Consider the following 18142-nt stretch of genomic DNA (forward strand, 5'->3'; position numbering starts at 1 on the left):
GTGCCACCTATAGTGGGGAATACAGACTGCAACCGACTACACACTGATTGTGTTTATTAAATGCCTTATGCCTCGTACACACGCTCGGGATTTCCGATGGGAAAAAGTCAGTCGGGAATCCCGACGGGAAAAAAGAGAGCCAGTTTTTTTGCCGGCGTTTTTTGCAGTTTTTCCGTCGGGAGCATACACACGGCCGGGATTCTCAGCCAAAAGCTCTCATCGCAGTTTTCCAATTGAAAATCCCAGCCGTGTGTACAAGGCATTAGGCCCCATTCACACCTGGGAGCTTTGTAGCTCCTTTGACTAAGCATGACAATACTAAACAAGAGGAATCTTATTGTTTTCAATAGCCCTTTTTCACATCTGAGTATTCTGCCTCTGGTAGTAGCTTGACATTTGTTGTTCAAAAAAATTCTTTTTTTTCAGGCAGATTAATGCCATTTTTGGTCGTCCCATATCAGAACTAAATACATAACACAAGTGTTGGCAAGTGTTTGTAGTGCATTTTTGCACCAAAACAACCAGTCTCCTTCCCCTAGCAAATGCATTACCGGGAACAAAATTGAGGATATGGGGCTGTCCCTGTTTGATATAGACAACAAATGCAGCGCTCGATGGGACCAGTGAAAAAAGAACTTTCGCAGATAATGTGCTCAATCAAGTTAATTTATTGGATGCACGCCTAAAGTAAAAAACAACTGTCAAATGAAAATGAGATAATTAAAATCAAACATAATAAAAGAAAGCTCATTCTCATGGTTGAAGTTCTCCGAAAATTTGTATGTATGATACCACCACAACTCCAGATGACAAAGGGTTAACATCAACAAGTGTGCTCCAGAGTCCCGATCCTGAATGGATAACCGGATGCCTCAACGTGCAGAGAGGAAATCAAAGTGGAGAGACACAGCTCTCTATGGTGCAACAGATGACTTTATTACAGGTATCCAACTCACTGTGCTGAGGGAGGTGTGTTGTAGCACGTGCCACTATAATACACCTCCCACAGCACAGTGAGTTGGATACCTGTAATCAAGTTGATATAAGTTAATACTGAGAAAAGGAGATTAAGGGGGATGTGATTAACATGTACAATATATAAGGGGTCCATATTGTGAACTTGGTGTTGAGTTATTCACTTTAAGGTCATCACAGAGGACAAGGGGGCACTCTTTACGTCTAGAGAAAAAGAGATTTCATCTCCAAATACGGAAAGGTTTCTTCACAGTAAGAGCTGTGAAAATGTGGAATAGACTCCCTCCAGAGGTGGTTCTGGCCAGCTCAGTAGATTGCTTTAAGAAAGACCTGGATACTTTCCTAAATGTACAGAATATAACTGAGTACTAACATTTATAGGTAAAGTTGATCCGGGGAAAGTCCGATTGCCTCTCGGGGGATCAGGAAGGAATTTTTTCCCCTGCTGTAGCAAATTGGATCATGCTCTGCTGGGGTTTTTTGCCGTTCTCTGAAACAACTGTGTGTAAAGGATTATTTATATGGGGTTGTATTTTTTATTTTATTTTTAACGAGATGGTCTTGTGCCTTTTTTCAACTCACTATGCAACTATATACAAATCTAGGATTGGGAACCATTTTTTCTTTATAGCAATAGAGCAAAGGTAATCTTCTATTTTTCTATAGCACAAATGTGTTAGGTATGTGATTGGAAAATGACGCTGGGTGACATACTTGACACGTTCTGTTGTTATGAACCTTCCTAGAAGTTTTCTGCAGCATTGCAGCGTCATGTGTTTGCAGACATCTGAGTCATGTGTAATGTAGGGCCTGAAGTGTTTGTGGTTAGGATTCAGCATTCCAAAGATTGTCATTATGCAAACCTTGCTATATAGACCTGTTAAAAGTTTCTTGTGAATGGTAGTGCTAGTTATAACTAATTCTATAGATAATTACTGTAATATGGAACTTATGGGAACATAAACAAAGAACATTTCATAGTTCATAGTTAAATAGTTTATAAGATTGAAAAAAAGACACAGGTCAACCTATGTTTGTGCATGTGTGTGTGAATTGTATTCTCTAACAACTCCCATAACTTTGTATATTCTGCTTCCTGACAAAGACATTTAAAAGTTTATTATTACCACTTCTTGGGGGGCAAAAGTTACACGTTTTCTGCTCTAACAGTAAAGAACCCTTTCCACAATCTAAGGTTAAAGTGATTGTAAAGGAATGTTTTTGTCTATACTTACCAGCTCTGTGCAATGTGAATTCTGGCGCTCCTGGCTCCTTCTCTCTTGCTGGTGCCCTGCTGGTGCGGGCTTGCTCCCGATCCCTGCTGCGTTCTGAGAGATAGCAGAAGAAATCAAAGAATCACGTGATTTGAACAGGAATGTGGCGCCATTCCTGTCCGAAACACATGCGTTTTTCCCCACTGCTCTTATGTGTGTATAGAAGGTAAAAGCGCCATCTAGTGGGAAGTTTAATTTTTTTTAGAATTTACAGTACATATCTGGCCACATGCAAAATCATCTACATAGGTGTCCCAGTCCACCGATGACAGCAAATGAGGGCTGCTGGAGGTGCTTACAGGGCTGGAGGAGAAGTTCCAAGACCCCTAGGGTATAGGGCGGGAGTGATGCCATCATGTCACTATGGACCAAAATCTCTGAGGAATGTTTCCAACACCTTGTTGAATTTATGCGACAAAGAATTAACCACTTAACGCCCACCGCATGCCTATTTACCTCCACAGAATGGCACGTACAGGCGGATGGGCGGATATATACGTCCCCGCCTTTCCGCGGGTCGGGGGTCCGATCGGGAACCCCCCGCTGCGTGCGGCGGGCGGATCCCCGCAGGGAGCGATCAGGGACGACGGCGCGGCTATTCGTTTATAGCCGCTCCGTCGCGATCGCTCCCCGGAGCTGAAGAACGGGGAGAGCCGTATGTAAACATGGCTTCCCCGTGCTTCACTATGGCGCTGCATCGATCGAGTGATCCCTTTTATAGGGAGACTCGATCGATGATGTCAGTCCTACAGCCACACCCCCCTACAGTTGTAAACACACACTAGGTGAACCCTAAATCCTACAGCGCCCCCTGTGGTTAACTCCCAAACTGCAACTGTCATTTTCACAATAAACAATGCAATTTAATTGCATTTTTTGCTGTGAAAATGACAATGGTCCCAAAAATGTGTCAAAATTGTCCGAAGTGTCCGCCATAATGTCGCAGTCACGAAAAAAATCGCTGATCGCCGCCAATAGTAGAACATTTTTTTTTTTATAAAAATGCAAAAAAAACTATCCCCTATTTTGTAAACGCTATAAATTTTGCGCAAACCAATCGATAAACGCTTATTGCGATTTTTTTTTACCAAAAATAGGTAGAAGAATACGTATCGGCCTAAACTGAGGAAAAAAAAAATTATATATGTTTTTGGGGGATATTTATTATAGCAAAAAGTAAAAAATATTGCATTTTTTTCAAAATTGTCTCTCTATTTTTGTTTATAGCGCAAAAAATAAAAACCGCAGAGGTGATCAAATACCACCAAAAGAAAGCTCTATTTGTGGGGAAAAAAGGACGCCAATTTTGTTTGGGAGCCACGTCGCACGACCGCGCAATTGTCTGTTAAACAACGCAGTGCAGAATCGCAAAACCTGGCCTGGGCATTTAGCAACAAAATGGTCCGGGGCTTAAGTGGTTAAGGCAGTTCTGAAGGCAAAAGGGTGTCCAACCCAGTACTAGCAAGGTGTACCTAATAAAGTGGTCAGTAAGTGTAGGTATATGTCAGAGGATATTTTGTTAGTGGGCTGATGGGGAACATGCTTAGGGTGTAGAACAGGGTTCTCCAAAGTGTGGCCCAGGGGCCAGATGCGGCCCTTTGCTGGCCTTTATCTGTCCCTTTGGGCATTGTTCCTCTCATTGATACAAGACACTATTCCTCACACTAACACTATAGGGCACTATTCCTTCCACTGACACCAATCATGGGGCACTATTCCCTCCATAACCAATGATTGAGGACTATTGCTCCCACTGACACCAATAATGGGGCACTATTCCTTCTACTGATACCACTGATGGGGTGCTATTCCTTCCATAACCAATGATGGGGTGCTATTCCTCCCACTGACACCAACATCCGGCCCCCCTAAAGTCTGAAGGACACTAAACTGGCCCTTTGTTTAGAAAGTTTGGAGACCCCTGGTGTAGAATGTCAGAACGTTAAAAACACATACAGAAGATCAGAGAAAAATGAACTTAGCGCTATGTGATTATATTAGTGTTTCCACAGGTGAAATACTATTTCTAAAAATACACTTCCTGTTGCTCCAAATGGCTATAAATAAAAGAAAACGTGGACTTAGTCAACAAGAGCTAAAATAGCCAATTTTATCTTGCACATGCGTCATTCGATAAGATATTGTCACTGTTACCTGCACATGCATGGTGTCGAACATTAATCACCTTTGTGAGGATGAGCAGCTGGACTCCTTTCACTGACATCTGTGTACTCGAAGAATTTCTCCTTATATGCATGAAGGTCGTTGTACGTGACCCACAATTGTCCTCTCTGTTTGTAATCCTTGAATGCATCCAGTACCTTCTCCTATTTCTATCTTCTTCTTCCATCAATAACAATGTGCCAGTTGCTGCAGCTGCTGCCAATAAACATGGAATAATGGATATTGCTCAAGACAATTGCTGTTACAGATGACAGTGCTTTTCATAGGCTAATACAAAAATGCATAATCTTCAATATGCATGGAAAACACATAAATGAGCATCAAAACTGCCCGAATACGCTCACGTTTACGTATAAATGAAGCCCTAATTTTTTGCTTTTAACCTCAGACATAAAATATGAACAAAGCATATCCCTCTATAGTGTGTACTGATGGGTTTTACTTCCTCTTTATTCCGCTGCAAAGTAATAGCATAATGGGCTAGTATGCATTGCATACTAGCCCAGGGCTCGACAAATCCCGGTCGCCAGGTCGCCATGGCGACTAGAAATAGCATCCTGGCGACTTGGCTTGGAAGGTGGGCAACATTTTTTTTTTGAGCTGGCGCCATCTGGTGGTGAGCCGTTGGCATTACAAGTTATTACCACCAGATGTGTGAGCTGGCGCCATCTGGTGGTGGCCGTTGGTATTACAAGTTAAGCATTACAAGTTAAACAGCAATTCTAATGTCATTTTTCACTATTTTTCACTATTTTCACTGCCATCTTCTTCCCTCTAATTAGAACCCCCAAACATTATATATATTTTTTATCCTAACACCCTAGAGAATAAAATGGCGATCGTTGCAATACTTTCTGTCACGCCGTATTTGCGCAGCGGTCTTACAAGCGCACTTTTTTGGGAAAAAATTACACTTTTTTTAATTAAAAAAATAAGACAACAGTAAAGTTATCCCCATTTTTTTTAATATTACGAAAGATAATGTTACGCCGAGTAAATTCATACCCAACATGTCACGCTTCAAAATTGCGTCCGCTCGTGGAATGCCGACAAACTTTTACCCTTTAAAATCTTCATAGGCGACGTTTAAAAAAATCTCTGTTTTGAGTTACAGAGGAGGTCTAGAGCTAGAATTATTGCTCTCGCTCTACCAATCGCGGCGATACCTCACATGTGTGGTTTGAACACCGTTTACATATGCGGGCGCTGCTCACGTATGTCTTCGCTTCTGCGCGCAAGCTCATCGGGACGGGGTGCGTTTTCTGGCTCCTAACTTTTTTAGCTGGCTCCTAGATTCCAAGCAAATTCGTCAAACCCTGTACTAGCCCATTATGTGCCACTTACCTGCAAACAAAGCCTGCAATGTCCCCATTGGTGGAAGCATCCATCTTCACCCCTCTTCCCTCCGGAGCTGCGGACCTGGCTCTGGCCGGAGTCACGTGACATAACAACACGGGCCCTATATAAATGGCACAATCGCCCTTTCTAAAGTGCACATGCGCCGATGACGTCGGTGCAAGCGTATTTCCAGTACCTACAGGTAAGCCTTATTACAACCACTTTAAGGTCTGTCCTACAGCAGTTTTACGCTACAGTGTGACACCTTAGGTCCATATCATGTGTATATATATCAGGTACTGTATATAGATCCAGGTAGAAGGAGGAATGGGGGGATATGTACTAGTAGTAGGGTTTGGGGGATTTAAGCCAGAAGGGGGATTGGGAGGAATGTTGGTGCTAAGGGGGGGGGGGGGTTGTGCTAAAAGAAGGGATTGGGGGGGAATTTGTACTGGAGGGGATTTGGGTAGGGAGGAAGAATTTGTGCTGTGAAGTTTAATTGGGTGGGGGTTGTGGATTTGTGGACGGATTGGGGGGATTTGTGCAGGGAGGGGGGATTGGGGGGGTTGTGCTAGAAGAAGGGATTGGGAGGATTTGTGCTGGGGGGGAACTTGTACTAAGAGGTGGGATTGGGGGAATCTGTGCTTGAAGGGGGGATTTAGGGAGAAGATTTGGGCTAGGATGGAGAATGTGAGAAGAAAGGCTGTATGCTAGGTGGGTGATTTTTTTGAGGTGAGGGAGATTTCTGATGGGAGGGGAAATTGGGGTGGGATTTGAGCTGGGAGGTGGGACTGGGGAGCAAAAACTTGTGCTGGGAGCGGAAATATTTGCATTTTTTCTTGGGGAGAATTTTGGCTTGCAGACAGAATTTCTGCTTAGGGGTGAATGTGCTGATTAGTGCAGGTTTTTTTTTTTTTTTTTTTTTTTTTTTTTAGGGGGAGGGATTTATACTGAGACAGGATGCTGACAGCAATAGCCAAATTTAAAAATTAAACACCGATTCACAGTGTACAGGCTACAGTGCCCATGTGAATGAGCCCCAAGTCCTCATTTACACAGAGAGCTTTATTTATTAACACACTACAGTTTTATCTTTTAGATGTAGCAGGAAATTTGTAGGTTATGTTGTGTTTGTGTCTGCTAACAATGAGTTTTGTGTATTTTAAATGATAATATAATTTTGATATTTTTACGGGGGGTGGGGGGTCCTGTCAGGTAGGCTATACAGGGCCCCGGGATTTCTAGCCGCAGCCCTGTTTACAGACCTAATGGAACTCATTTTAGGGTGTATACCCTGAAACTGATGTAAATATGAGTAAGTGGCTAGAAGACTTTTGGATTATAGAAACCACCTACACTTCAGCCATAGATGTTGGCATCATTGACTTACCCCTAGCAGTCTGTGCTTGGGTTCCACAGTAAAAAGTCATACAGAAAATATGGTTTTATAAATAGAAAGTTAGGCTTTAAAGCTTGTTAAACAGCATAGTGCATGTGCTGCGTAATTTGTCCCTTTCTCTGCTGTGAAATACCTGGTTGATCCTTCCTGTTCCTGTGTGAAATGACCATGGTAATCATGGCTGCTGATTTATTATACCATGGTCAGTTTACGTGCCTCCGTCATTTTGCTGTGTTAGAGTGTCTCGTCTCTCCCCATTTCTCCCTGCCTGTCAATTCCTAGTGTGTGTGCGATCTCCAAACTCGCTCCTCCCTTCCTGATGCCATTTTGCGTGGCAGTAAAGTCAGTGAGTACCATTACCGCCAGCCTCTCTGTTATAACATGGTATAATACACAGTGTCAATGTTTTTTTTCTAATGATGCTGCTAACCACCTTATTTCAGAGTGCCACTGTGCGGTCACGTGACCTCCTGCCGCTCCTCTACCCAGATCTAAGAACTACAGCGAGAGGGGCTGAGTGTAACAGGCGCTCGATTACGCCGTATTGCGTTCCACCTGGAACGCATATAGCTGACCGCGGGATGATGTCATCGCTCAGTGCCGAGTGCGTTCCAGCCTTGAACGCGGAAGTGCGCCGCGGATCATCTGCGTTTTCTCCAGGCACCTGTTTCCTGCCTATAAAGGCATTCAGTTTACATAGAAACAGGGTTCTATTATTGTCGGCCGTAGCCGGCTTGGCTATAATCAAGCTACAGGTACCAGCAAACATAAAGCCTGTAAACCATGCCACCCTGGATGCCTGCCTAATTGAAGCTAATGCAGACTGCCATGCTGGGACACCCTAAAGATACATTCCCTCTTGGATCCCTACACTACGGAATTCTATTGCTGCTAAACTACAACAAGACTCATCCTCTGCAAACGGATAAGTAGTCATTGTTTCAGTTGTAGTGCCTTTAGAATCATCTACTACATATATTGCTTCTAATCAGTTGCTGTATTGAACTCTGGCTTACTAAGTACTAACATACTGCTTGAGATTGTCTGTTGTGTTTTTGGCTACTTGCTGTACAGGGACATATACTCTCAAATTACCTGAGCTATATTTGCCTCTCTTAAGCAACTATCAGTTGCCCACACTATACCTATTTACTACGTGCTTGACATAAGTTGTTACTTGTTTGTGGGCCCACGCCCTAAGTTACTGAACATGTTCACCTTATATTTTCTATGCTAAGGAATGCAGGTTTTTCATATCTGTATCCTTAGTGGCCTAATGCATATCTTTATGTTAAAGTGATATGATGTAGAGAACCCCCAAACTCCTGTGTTCTGATTAGAGTGACGTCTGGTGTTCCGTACTGATAATCACTTGCATAAGAGAAGTCCATTGCAATCCTTTTTTCTCAAACAAAGGTCTTTTATTGAGCATGTATAAAATAAATACAGTTTACATTCTCCAGAGCTTTTTAGAACATTGAACATTGCATGGGAGAGTACACATAAAAACCAAGCAGTGTATTACAGTCAAATCCCCAACACCTTATAAGGATTCCAGGAGACAATTCCCTCCCTATCCCTTCCGAGGCCCGTAAGGGCGCCCCCTATTCAGCCGGCAGCGGCTTTAGAACAGTCTGTCATACACCAAGTCTATTGGGGCCAACCCAGGAACATCCAGCCACTTCGCCCATAACTTTTCATATTTACCGCTCGACCCTCGTTTCTGATATACCACCTTCTCTAATCTAAGAGTGACTCCCATTTGTGTAATCCATTCCTGCACTGTTGGGGGTTCAGTGTCCTTCCAGTGTCTTAGTATCATCAGGCGAGCCTGGAACAGAGCCCTGCCTATAGCCTGTCTAGGGATAGCCTCTGCCAGGATACCCTCCGTGATCCCAAGAAGACAGACCTTGGGATCCAAAGGGACTTGGGCCTGAAAGGCCTTATTAATCGAATCCACCACCCCCGACCAGTACAAGTGGAGCTTCGGGCATCGCCACAGAAGGTGAATGAGGTCACCATGGTCCCTGCAGCATCTAGTGCAGCCGGGGTCCACCTCCAGTCCCATCCGCGCCAGCCGGGCCGGCGTATAGTGTACCCGTAGAAGGATGTAAAGTTGTGATAGTCTATGTGCCACGTTCAGGGAGCAGGCGGGGATCGCCTGCAAGGCCTCTTCCCACTGCTCATCCTCAAACGCACCCACATCCCGTTCCCACTGCGCCACCGCCTTATGCGGGGCACCCGGTAGGAAGAGGTTTAGCAACATAGCGTAGCAGTTGGATATAAAACCCTTATATGTGGACACATCTAATAAGTAATTGAATACCGGGGCTACATTCAACGCCCATATGTCATCCTCCTGCTGTGCATCGAATGCATGTTTAAGTTGTAGGTAATAAAATTGCATGGACGCAGGGAGTTGAAAGTCCTCCCTGAGTTCTGCAAAAGGTCTCAGCTTGCCCGCCCTTACAATGTGTGACATTGCGGATATCCCATGCCCTTTCCATCTCGATCCGTACGGTATCTTAGCTATCTCTCGGTAGTGTAGGTTATCCCATATGGGGCTGTATTTTGTGAACCCTGTCACGCCTTGCATCATCCTGATCTTGTTCCAGACCTTTTGCATGAGGGCATATGTGGGAAACCGTCTGTTGGATTTCGCATACTGCAATGCTTCCAATCCCTCCGCCACCTCCGCCCCGGTCGTGAACCTGAGCAGGCGAACCGAAGAGTCCTTCAGGTTCAACTGGAGGTCCCCTTGGGGGGCAGACACTCTCGCAATATGCTGCGCCTGGGAGGCTAAATAGTAGAGCCAGGGGTTGGGCAATGCCAATCCGCCGGCCTCCTTTGGACATTGCAGTTGTTCCAATTTGACCCTGGGAGGTTTTGCTAACCAGATTAATGAGCGGAAGAGGGAATTAATAATTCTAAATTTTTTCAGAGGGATGACCATCGGGGAGTTATGTAATATGTATAGCAGTTGTGGCATAAGGATCATTTTTATTAGATTCACCCTCCCAACCAGTGACAGTTTAAGTTTGCTCCACACCTTGACCCGGTCCCTACAGCGATTAATCAGCGGGGTAAGGTTGAGTTTAATGTAGTCTAGTGGGCATGCCGTGACTTGGATACCCAGGTACCGAAAAGATTCAGATACCGGGATATCCTGTATATTATTCACAGGCGGGATAGATCGTCGATCAAGCAGTAGCAAGGAGGACTTGGTCCAGTTAATAGTCAGGCCCGAGTAAACGCCGAACCGTCGGACCACCGTCATGGCCTGCGTCAACGACCCGGCCGTGTCCCCTAGAAGCAGCATGGTATCGTCGGCATACATCATAATTTTCTCGTGCAGGTCTCCAAAATGGAATCCCTGAATCAAAGGATCTGCCCGAATCATGACCGCAAGAGGTTCAATGGCCAGGGCAAAGAGGAGAGGCGACAATGGGCACCCCTGCCTCGTGCCCCTGTGCAAGTTAAAAGTGCGCGACACCCTACCACCCTCCCTTATCGCCGCCACCGGGGAAGAGTATAGGAGTCGGACCCAGGAAATGAAGCCCTCTCCAAACCCAAATTTTCGCATCACCGCCCAAAGATACTCCCATTCAACACTATCAAACGCTTTGTGTGCGTCAAGAGATAGTAGGGCTCTGTCTCCCATGTTGTCCGCCTGAGATTGCATATTGAGAAAGAGTCTCCTCAAGTTTATCGCCGTCGATTTCTGCGGCATAAACCCCGACTGGTCAGAATGAATAATATTAGAAATGGCACCATTCAACCTGACCGCCAGGACCTTGGCGAGAATCTTTACATCGTTCTGTAATAGGGAAATCGGTCTGTAGGATCCCGGGTCAAGCGGGTCTTTGTCGGGTTTGAGGATCAAGACAATGTTTGCCCTGGTCATCGACTTAGGGAGAGTGCCCACCTCCCTTGCGGCATTAAATACCCTCAAGAGGTGTGGGAGCATCAGTTCCCCGTATTGTTTGTATACCTCCGCAGGGAGGCCATCATCTCCAGGGGCCTTGGAATTAGGGAAAAGGCTAGTCGCCATCTGCAGCTCACCCAAAGTCAGAGGTGCCTCCAGCATCTCCTTATCAGAGGTCGACAGTTGCGGTAACAGGACAGGTTCCAGATAGTCCCCCAACGAGTCCAAGGAGTATGTACCCCTGGACTCATAGAGGGAGGAGTAAAACCCGACCAGCTCCCCCAGGACCTGGTCCGGGGAGTTCGTCACCCCCCCACCCGAGGCACGTAGCGCTCCAATGGAGGGAGACATCTGCTGGGCATGGGCAATGGTGGCCAGCATACGGCCTGTGTGCTCACCCTCCTCATAGTAAGCCGCCTTTTGGAAAAAGCGTTTCCTCTCTGCTCCCGAGGTCGTGACCCGGTACAGGGCATCCTGCGCCGACAACCACGCCTCCCTGTTTGAGTCCGAAGGGTCTGCAATAAATTTGGCCTCAAGGTTTTCCGCCATTCGTTCTACCCCTTCCCTAAGTGCATTTGTCCGCCCCTTAACGGCCTGGATCTCAGTGATAAACAAGCCCCTCAGGACAGCCTTGAAGGCCTCCCAAGTGACCGCCACATCATTAGTGTCTGCATGTAAGCGCCAGTATTCCTCAATGCGGGCCTCAATGTGCTCGTGTGAAGGGAAAAGGCTCAGCCAGAAGGCATTCAACTTCCACGGGGCCTTGGCCACCGTCGAAGGGGGGCGCACCTCCAGGGACACTATCAACGGGGAGTGATCGGATACACTTCTCAAACCATACCTCATTTCTGAAATATATTTCTCTGCATTATGTGAGCACAGACATAGATCAATCCTAGACAGGGATGAATAAGTTTTAGAAAAGCATGAAAATTGTTTATCCGCTGGGTGTCTAGCTCTCCAGGGGTCTCCCCACCCCACCTCCTCCGCTAATTTCCTAAGAGCCGTCCGGCGGGTCCCCCTCCCATCCCCGCCCGGTGGATGTTTATCCACCAGGGGGTCCATGTAACAGTTGAAATCCCCGAAGGCATACAGTGGCACCTCCGGGAATCCCACCTGGAACTGAACCAGAGCCCTCAGTACCTGGTTGTTATAAGGGGGGGGTACATACACAAAAGCAAGAATACATTTGAAATTAAACAGCTTGCACAAAATAAAGACATAGCGACCATCAGCATCAACCTCAGCCTGTAATTCCTCATAGTCCAATGAGCTGTGTATCAGCACACTCACCCCCCTAGAGTACGAGGTGTGAGTGGAGTGATACGCCCTCCCCACCCACCGGTATCCCATGCAGGACACAGAGTCAGGGGTCAGATGAGTCTCCTGAAGGGCACAAATAGCAGGTAGCTGTTTTCTCATCAGGGACGAGACCATAGTTCTTTTCAACGGGTCTTGCAGTCCCCTAACATTCCATGACAATACCGTTACCTTCGCCATCAGGGGGGTCGTTGCATGTCACCGGACCGGGTAAAAATTCCAACATTACCGCCTCCCACCGCCCCCCTATTAGAAAAAGATGGGTCGCCCCTCCGGGCTGGCAATTGAAACAGGCTGACATGCCAGGTGCATAGGGAAAGGCTTGATCTCCCATGAGAAAAAAAAAAGAAGAAAGGTAAAAATAAGACAAAAAAAGCTCTGGAGTAATTTGAAGCAACGTAGAGAGCAAAGATAGACATCCGTGCATCCGAGCACTTCGCTAATTTCTTCCGCTGCAGGCCAACCGCCTGGAAAGGGTGTGTGTCCCCCTGCTCCCAGGACCTTTGCAAACTCAAACTGTGGGGTGCCAACGGGCAGCCCCTAAAACCGTGGGACAACAGGTCCCTGTGACCATCCAGGTAAGCAGCACCAGTGGCCGCCGCCACTGCTCTCCTCAGTACTGGGTGCAACAATAACAGTGTTTCCGAACTCGCATTTCAGAGCAACATAATAAAGGATGATGTGTGTTTCCAGCATAACCCTCATCCAAGGGGCAACTTTGGTAATTCGTGTGCTAATGTGAGCAAGTATCAGTCCTCTTCCGCGTGGGGCCTCCTAACCTGTCGTAGTGCCCCTTCGTTAGCATCCAGCCATTCCGAGGCGTCAGCAGGGTGTTCAAAAAAGTGAGCCTGACCATTCAAAATGACTCTGAGTCTCGCAGGGTATAACATGGCATAAGGGGCCTGCACCTTCTGCAGGCGTTTCTTTATTTCTGTGAACCGGGCACGGCTTTTCTGTACCGCCGCAGAGAAGTCCGGGTAGAATGAGACCCGGGTACCGTTAAACTGGACATTCTTCTTTTCCCTAGCCAGCCGCAGTATAATTTCTCTGTCCCTGTAATTCAGCAGGCGGGCCAGGATCGGGCGGGGGGGGTTGCCCGGCGGGAGAGGCCTAGTTGGGACCCTGTGGGCTCTCTCAACCGCATACAAGTGAGTAAAAGAGTCTTTGCCGAACACCTCGGCCATCCATTGCTCCACAAACTGCGTGGGGTCACGGCCCTCCACCTTTTCTGGCAGTCCGACTATGCGAACGTTATTGCGTCTGAGACGGTTCTCAAAATCCTCTGCGCGCATATCAACCGCTCTGGCCAGTCTCGAGGTGTTCTGGGTTTCCCTAATCAATGGGGGCATTCTGTCTTCCAGGTCACTGATCCTTCCCTCCACAGCCGTGGTCCTCTCCCTCATTTTCTGTATGTCATGTCTGATCAGGCCAACCTCCTCCTCCAAACTTCCAAATCTGAGCCGCAATCCATTTACAGAGGCTGTACATTTATTCACTGCCTTTAGTATAGCAGCAAGAGTGGGCTGGTCTCCCCCCTCCACTTCAGGCTCCTCAGTATCCCACTGCAGCCCTGCGCTGCTCTCAGTATGATTCAATATGGCCCCTGCTCCCTGTACATTCTCTTCCTCCTCCATCTCAGTGTCACTGTGTGGGGCACAATCATCCATGGGCTGCGCGCTCGTTTCCGGGGGTTTCCCAGTTAATTTCTGGGCATAGTACCTCATATCTTTGGGGGGGTCACCGGAGCCCTCCTTGTTCTTTTTTGGGGCTTTACTCACAGTTTCTTTCCCCCTGTCCCCTCCGCGCGCTCTCTGGGCTGATGGCGTGGCGGCGCCATCTTGGATTTCCGGCCTCGAACCGTCTTGCCTCTGTCCCCGGGTCATCATGCCCTCCGGGAGTGAGCCGAGCAATGCAGGGTGCTGGGGGGAGGTTCCCCTACCGTCCAGGGTGAAAAAATCCGGGTGTTTGAGGTGCCGGAAACCGGATGATTACAGGATCAGTGCGGAGCTCTGTGAACCAGCGTCTGTTCACATGCCGTGCTGGCCACGCCCCCCCGTCCATTGCAATCCTTAATGTAGTTGTGCTTGTTGATTTTTATTGTAAATCTTCTACGCTAGCGGTTGGAGGCATGCTGTAATATCTCCGCCCTTAGTAGCTCAACGCATTCCTATATGTGAGAGAGATGATGTAGTGACCCTCCAAACTCCTGTTCTCTGATTGGAGTGACACCTGGGGCCTAGTACTGAAATCTCACATAACATAGCAAGGTGCATTGAATTCTTTTCTTAGCCACAGTTGTGGTTCACTCCCGTTCACCATAGTTTGTGACACTGAGTGGACAACACAGCGGTTTACGTGACCTCCAGGCTGACATCAGAGAGGAATATCAGCTCCTCCTGCTGTAGTCCTTAGTTCGGAGGAGAGTGGCTGGAGGTCACGTGAATGCACAGAGGCACTCTGAAACAAGGTATTTAGCGGAATAATTTAAAGAAACATTGACACTGTATACTATACCTTGTTATAATAGAGGGGCTGGCAGTAATGGTACTCACTGACTTTACAATCACTTTAAGGCCAGTGCAAAATGTACCACCAGGAAATTATTTGATTCATGCTGCAGCTCTGAGCTGCTATGTGCAGCCACCAGCTCTGTTCACTATAATGACAGGTTGCCAGCGACCGCAGCTATTCACGGCTCTCTGAACAGCCAGCAATTACCTGTGGTGATTGCTGCTGACTGCACACAAAGCTGGACAGCACTTCACCAGGAACACACAGCATAGAAAGCACATATGTATGTTAACATAAATTTTATCACACATGTTGTAGTGAGAGTAACACTTATAGGGCCATTATTTATTAACTCTAAACTGACAGCCTATAAAGGCTTTTACATGTGCTGTCTATAGATAATTTTAGGTCCTGTACAGTGTTGCGATTTCATTGGCACACGCAATTTTAGGGCTTGACATATTGGGTATATATTTACACTTTGCAACCTCATCTTCTATATATTTTACCAAAAATCGGGTATTATGTTGTGTTTGTTTGCACTAAAATCCATTTGGACCAAGATACAGTTTCCTCCACTCTGGAGCCAGGAACCAGGTATTATAGCTGAGCACTGCACCCAAGAACTAGACAATACTAGCTTAGGTGAAAACTGGAACCCACTTTATTGTAAATTCGCACATAATATATACCACACAGAATTAGATAAGAACTTGATCACATTATCCTAAACAATGTAAACAGTAATAGCAGTGCATCAAATGAACAGTTAAAGCGGAGGTTCACCCATACCCTACACATTTTCCCCTTCGCTTTATGCTCGTTTTGTCTAGGGGAATCGGCTATTTGTATTAAAATATGATCCATACTTACCCGTTTTCGAGATGCATCTTCTTCCGCCACTTCCGGGTATGGGCTGCGGGAATGGGCGTTCCTTCTTGATTGACAGTCTTCCGAGAGGCTTCCGACGGTCGCATCCATCGCGTCACGATTTTCCGAAAGAAGCCGAACGTCGGTGCGCAGGTGCAGTATAGAGCCGCACCGACGTTCGGCTTCTTTCGGCTACGAGTGACGCGATGGATGCGACCGTCGGAAGCCTCTCGGAAGACTGTCAATCAAGAAGGAACGCCCGCTCCCGAAGACCCATACCCGGAAGCGACGAAAGAAGATGCATCTCGAAAACGGGTAAGTACGGATCATATTTTAATACAAATAGCCGATTCCCCTAGACCGAACGAGCAGGAAGCTAAGGGGGAAAAAAAAAAAAAAAAAATGGTTGAACTCCCGCTTTAACGTAAACAGTAATCTATCTAACATAAACATATAACATCCCACAATAGTTTGGTAACAAGGTAAATTGGACACATTACTAACAAACAGACAGAAACAACAAGTGTCTCAATTGACAATGGGAATTCACACCTAGGAGGCACACTATGGGGAATTATACCATGACAGAACCTTAATAAACAGCAGAAGCCCCCAGCATCAGATTGTTTTGAGCTCATTCTATTAACATCTATTCCGAGGCTAGGAAAGGGGGTGAAGCAGTCATTGCTTGATTGAGGCCCCAAATCTGTATCCAGGTCCTAGGTTTCGAGATTGTGTGTGTTTCAGTGGAGACATGGACCTGAATCCAAAGAAAAAACACTCCAAGGGTCCCCCAGACTCACACCTCCCAAGAATAGAGCCCCCACAAGCCAGGGCTCTTAGTAGGCAAGAGGCTACCCCGCAGTCCCCTCCAAAAGTCCCTGTCCCAGTAGGGTCTGCCACAAGTGTATTTTGTCCTGTAAATATGTATTTGATAAACAGCTGTGCAAATATCATGCAACATAAAAAATTGCAGCTGCTGCCATTTTGAGACGCTAGTCTTCATCAAGCCTGAACATAGGTTCCTTAGTGCATTCTGTTGTGATCTCATTAACGCCAACTGCTCAAGCCTTGAAGAACGGGTAGGCCTTTTCTCTCAAAAAAGCATTAGCTGTATCTGATGCTCTTAAAAATGAAATGTTTTAAAAAGTCTTTTAAGTGAGATGAACTTTTGTACCAGGTGCTTCTTCATACACATTCTACTATTTGGATGCTTTATAATTGATGACAGTATGCTATACAGACTTTTTTTATTATTATATGTGAGAGCGAAGTTTGCTCTTATAAACTCTGTGGGCCAGATCCACATAGAAATAGATTGGCGCAGCGTATCAGAGATACGCTACGCCGCCGTAACTTACCTGGTGTTCTTTCGAATCCTCAAAGATTTTGTGCCGTAAGTTACAGCAGCGTAGTGTAGTTCTGGCGGCAGAATTCAATTCGGCGATTAGGGGGCGTGTTTCATCTAAATGAAGCGCGTCCCCGCGCCGAATGAACTGCACATGCTCCGTTTCTACATTTCCCGCTGTGCATTGCGCTAAATGACGTTGCAACAACGTCATTTTTTTTAACTTAGACATGAATTACGTCCATCCCGATTCACGGACAACTTACGCAAAAAAAAAAATCAAATTTCAACGCGGGAACGACGGCCATACTTAACATGGCAAGTCTAACTATACGCCGCAAAATAGCAGCTTTAACTATACGCCGGAAAAAGCCGACTAGAGACGACGTAAGAGAATGCGACGGCCGCGCGTATGTTCGTGGATCGTCGGAAATAGCTAATTTGCATACCTGACGCGGAAAACGAAGTGAACGCCACCCAGCGGATGCCAAAGTATTGCATCTTAGATCCGAAGGCGTACGAGGACGTACACCTGTCGGATCTAACCCAGATGCCGTTGTATCTTGGTTTGAGGATTCAAAGTAAAGATACGACGCGGGTAATTTGAAAGTACGCCGGCGTATCAGTAGATACGCCGGCGTACTCTGTCTGTGGATCTGGCCCTGTACTTCTATCTTTTGCTCAATATAGTTACCTTTAAAACAATCTACTATCGGGGGAGTGATTAGTGCCTAGTGTCTCTACCAGAGAAGTAGCAGCCTAGGATCAGAAAAGGGTCCACACATACTTGATAGGGATGAGCCGAACCCCCCCCCCCCCCCCGTTCGGTTCGCGCCAGAACCTTCGAAAGGACCGAACGTTCGCGCAAACATTTAGAACCCCATTGACGTCTATGGGACTCGAACATTAGAATTTAAAAGTGCTCATTTTAAAGCCTAGTATGCAAGTTATTGTCGTAAAACGTCTTTGAGAACCCGGGTCTTTCCCCAGGGAACATG

The sequence above is a fragment of the Rana temporaria genome, chromosome 12 (assembly GCF_905171775.1).
Source record: "Rana temporaria chromosome 12, aRanTem1.1, whole genome shotgun sequence".
Taxonomy (NCBI): Eukaryota; Metazoa; Chordata; class Amphibia; order Anura; family Ranidae; genus Rana; species Rana temporaria.